This window comes from Lagenorhynchus albirostris, chromosome 6 (assembly GCF_949774975.1).
Source record: "Lagenorhynchus albirostris chromosome 6, mLagAlb1.1, whole genome shotgun sequence".
NCBI classification, from domain to species: domain Eukaryota; kingdom Metazoa; phylum Chordata; class Mammalia; order Artiodactyla; family Delphinidae; genus Lagenorhynchus; species Lagenorhynchus albirostris.
Window position 1 is genome coordinate 54687557 of NC_083100.1, and position 4796 is coordinate 54692352.

The 4796-nt window shown below is 40.1% G+C and overlaps 1 pseudogene; it reads left to right on the forward strand.

Annotated features, from left to right (window-relative positions):
- The first annotated feature begins 311 nt into the window (after positions 1-311).
- LOC132521748 (protein FAM136A-like) lies at positions 312-727 on the forward strand (annotated as a pseudogene).
- Positions 728-4796: the final 4069 nt, after the last annotated feature.

The window sequence follows — 4796 nt, forward strand, 5'->3', positions numbered from 1 at the left end:
ACATAATACTGATTAACCAGATCAGAAAAAACATATTCCACTGGACAAACCAGTATACCTACCGGTCTAAATATCACTATTTTCAAACTGCCCATCTTGTAACAGTCCATAACATTATCAACTCTTTGAAGCCTGAAATCTTATGTATTATTTACTTATTTAATATATTTATTAAATAAACAATTTGTTTATTTAAAGAAAGAGAACAAAAGACAGCAAAAAAAAAAAAACCCTACAAAAACAAACTCAAAACACTTAACAAGGGGAGTCCACGTGGGCATCGGCGCTGCAGGTAGCAGGGTGGGGTTGTCATGGCGGAGCTGCAGCAGCTCCGAGTGCAGGAGGCAGTGAACTCTATGGTGAAAAGGATGGAGAGAGAGAACATTGGAAGATGCAGGGCCTCATGTTCCGGTGCATCACCGGCTGTTGTGAGGACAGCCAGGCCACCATGCAGCAAGTGCACCAGTGCATTGAGCGCTGCCATGCACCTCTGGCTCAACGCCAGGCCCTGGTGACCAGCGAGTTGCAGAAGTTCCAGGACCGCCTGGAATGGTGCACTATGCATTGCAACGACAAAGCCAAAGATTCAGTAGATGCGGGGCGTAAAGAGCTTCAGGTGAAGCGGCAGCTGGAGAGTTGCGTGACCAAGTGTGTGGATGAACACATGAACCTCATCCCAGTCATGACCAAGAAGATGAAGGAGTCTCTCTCAACCATTGGGAAATAGATGTCTGCTATTGGCCATCGGGGCTGAAGGCAGGAATGTATTTAAAAAGAGGAATGGGGATTTGGGTTTTCTAAGGAAAGTTTATGAATGAGGAAATTAAGAATGGCAGCAAGTTTAAGGCCTATGTCACTTGCCTCTGGACACTGGTTCCTTTGTGTTTGAATCCTAGAAAGTGGAAAAACCTGGTGCTAAAATTTGGGTCAGAGATAGCACAGGAGAGTTTTTGTGAGCCTGAATTTCATGTGAGTTTCATGTGAATTTCATGTGAATTTCATGAGCCTGAATTTCAAGTGCTTTTCCTGGCAAGAGGGAGCCTCTCTTGTACCAAACCAGAGCCCTCCAAGGTACCAGATTCTCTTAGAACACAGATACCAGCAGGCTGGCAGGTTCACCTGACCTGCTTATGAGCTGGTGGAATGTGAGGAGAGGTGTTTCTATTTATTGCCAATCTCCTGTTTACCAGAAGGATCACTACAACATTTTCCACAAACTGGAAACAAAATCCATGAGGTCACTAATTTAGAAGGGGAAAGGGGGCTTCTGGGGATTTGTTTTGCTTGGTTTTGTTTTACATACAAGGGCATGAAATTACTTTTAAGATGTAGAGTTGGGAGAGGTAGTTTGGATAAAAATTTTGAAAGGGTCCTTGCGGATAGTCATTTCTGCCGTCAAAATGTGGATGCACATTTCTTAAAATTCTCACACATGACATCTTTCAGCCTGGAGACCCTGCGAAAATATAAGAAGTGCTATGATACTGGTAGGGGAAGCACACCTTCCCTCTAACTGGCAGCCATGATGAGCCCTGAGGCTGTCTGCAGCAGAGTCAGCTGAGTGACAAGACAATCTTGCAGTGACACTCACCCTTGAAGGAAAGGGGATTGTGATTGTGCTATATGCCAGTATTAGAAATGAACAGCAAAAGAGGAATTGTTAGCTGCTTAATTAAGAGTTATGAAGTACTGGCTTTGGAAAAATCTGGTTTTCATAAAACAAGTAGAATGAAAGCCTAAACTCAGTATTGCTTACTTTGCCCCCTGTAATAACAGAGCTCTGCTGAAACAATCCCTTGGCAACACAAAGGTCAAAGGAGAAAAAGTCAGCAACTCAGGGGCAAGCTGTGACTCCTTTAGAGCAAAAAATGGGACAGCCCTCCGTTACCAAATACCACTTCTGCAACATGCATTGTTCCTGCCCCAGTTCTGGCACCTTATCGTTTTATTAAGGACCTTGTGTTTTTACCAACTTATTACTTGATAATATAGCCTGTCTGTTTGCTGCTTCAAGACTGTGATATATTTTCCTAGTGGTTTGGTTTTAAAAATAAATAAGACTTAATTTTTCTTCCAAAAAAAGAAAAAAAAATTTAACAAAATGTCAATTAGAACATTGGAGGGCATTATGCTAAGTGAAATAAGTCAGACAGAGAAAGACAAATACTGTATGATATCACTTACATGTATAATCTAAAAAATACAAAAAACTAGTGACTATAACAAAAAAGAAGCAGACTCACAGATATAGAGAACAAACTCGTAGTTACCAGTGGGTAGAGGGAAGGGGGCAAGGGCAAGATACGGGTAGGGGATTTAAAAAAAAATTTTTTTTTTTTTTAAAGGAAAAAAGAGAGTTGGTAGTTGAGACACACTGCAGCCATAAATTTTAGATGTTTTTAGATTCCAGTTTGAGGGTGAGGAGACTTTTTCCCAAGGGAAGTGTAAATCTTCTGTCTGAATTTGGAGGGAAAAGCCTGCTGATGCAATCTGGCCTTGGCCAGAGGCAATACTACCAGTTATGCCCTCACAGCGTGATACTGGGTGATATGCATGGAGAGAATCTGAGCTATGTTTTATGGTTTACGGTTGGGCAAATTAGGCATTTGACAGGCAGGGGAATATTGTTTGGAACTTTGCTCAATAGGAGGCCATCATTACCAAAGACTCGATGCCAAAGAGAAAGCTTGTTAATTCAGCTTTCCTTGATGGCTAATAACTTCTAATAGTCATTATATGGGTTACTTGGTCCTGCTGGGTCCCAGCATGTAAGCTGCTTTCTGATCAAAGTTACCCCCATGGGTAGGCTGTGGTTAAATGTTTTAATTTCTGTCTCCATGAAGTTCTGTTATCCTAGTCCAAGAGATTGAATTGGCAGTCTCTAACTTCCTTACCTTTTTTTCAACACAAGAATATAATTTTAAGAAACCTTTTGCTTTGAAGTAATTATAGATTCACAGGAAATTGCAAAGATAGTAGAGAGAGGTCCCCTGTACCTTTCACTCAGTGTCCCTAAATGGTTACATCTTACATAAATATAGTACATTAGCAGAACAAGGAAATTAACAATGGTTCAACATGTATATACATCTAATTTTTAACTTTAAAGTATACACAACATAAAATTTACCATCTTAACCATTTTTAGGTATACAGTTCAGTAGTGTTAAGTACATTCACATTGTTGTGCAACCAATCTCCAGAACTCTTTTCACCTTGCAAAACTGAAATTCTCTACCCATTAAACACTAACTCCATAGATAGCTAGTGGGAAGCAGCCGCATAGCACAGGGAGATCAGCTCCGTGCTTTGTGGCCACCTAGAGGGGTGGGATAGGGAGGGTGGGAGGGAGACACAAGAGGGAGGAAATATGGGGATATATGTATATGTATAGTTGATTCACTTGGTTATAAAGGAGAAACTAACACACCATTGTAAAGCAATTATACTCCAATAAAGATGTTAGAAACAAAACAAAACAAACAAAACACTAACTCCCCATTCTTCCCTCCCCACAGCCTCTGGGAACCAACCTTGTACCTTCTGTTTCTATAAATTGTATAGATGACTTATGTAAGTAGAATCAGACAGCATTTGTCTTTTTGTGACTGTTTTAATTCACTTAGCATAATGTTCCCAAGGTTCATCCATGCTGTACAACGTATCAGAATGTATTTCCTTTTTAAGGCTGAATAATATTCCATTGTACATACATACTCCATTTTGTTTATCTATTAATCTGCTGATGGGCACTTGGGTTGCTTCCACCTTTTGGCTATTGTGAATAATATTGCTATGAACATGGGTGTACAAATATCTTTGAGACCCTAATTTCAACTACTTTGGATATTGTTAGGGGCTGAATGGTGTCCCCCTTAAATTCATATGTTAAAGTCCTAACCCCCAGAATATCAGAATGTGACCGTATTTGAAGATAATTCCTTTTAAGAGGTAAGTTAAATCTAATCCAATCTGGCTGGTTTCCTTATAAAAAGGAAATTTGGACACACTGAGAGACATTTTCTGAAATGTATATTTTTTAGTATGGTCTTAATATTTTTCATTCTTTTTTCTTAAAATTGCCTACAATATTGTTTGAAGTTGCAGTTTACAATAAGTACATTTAGATTGTTGACATCTTCAATTGCTTCTTCCTCATAGACCATAATATTTTCAATTGAGAAACTACTTTCTCTCCAACTGCTGAGGTACTTGGTAATTTGGGGCAAATTCTAAATGGAGGATATTCTAAAATCTAACACTGGAGCTTCCCTGGTGGTACAGTTGTTGAGAGTCCGCCTGCCGATGCAGGGGACACAGATTCGTGCCCCGGTCCGGGAAGATCCCACATGCCGCGGAGCAGCTGGGCCCGTGAGCCATGGCCGCTGAGCCTGCGCGTCCGGAGCCTGTGCTCCGCAACGGGAGAGGCCACAGCAGTGAGAGGCCCGCGTACTGCGATAAAAAAAAAAAAATCTAACACTGTTTTTGTTGTGAAATGTGTAAAATTGCAGCACAATATTTTCATAGGTACTGTCCCTTTGTTATCGATCCTATTGCCTTAAGCAACAAAAAGGATTTATAAGACAAAATGTGTCCAATAAATGGTCTCTATAATTCTTTAGAAAATTTTGCCAGATTTTGATGCTGCAAAACCATTGGTTGTTCTCGTTCATTCCATTCAGATAAAAAAATGTAAAGGTTCTTCTTACAAGTCCAGATGCTCCAAAGCTCAGTTAGAGAATTTAAAAGTTACATCTACATTGTTTGAGCTCTCAGCATTCAATTTGTTCAGTTCC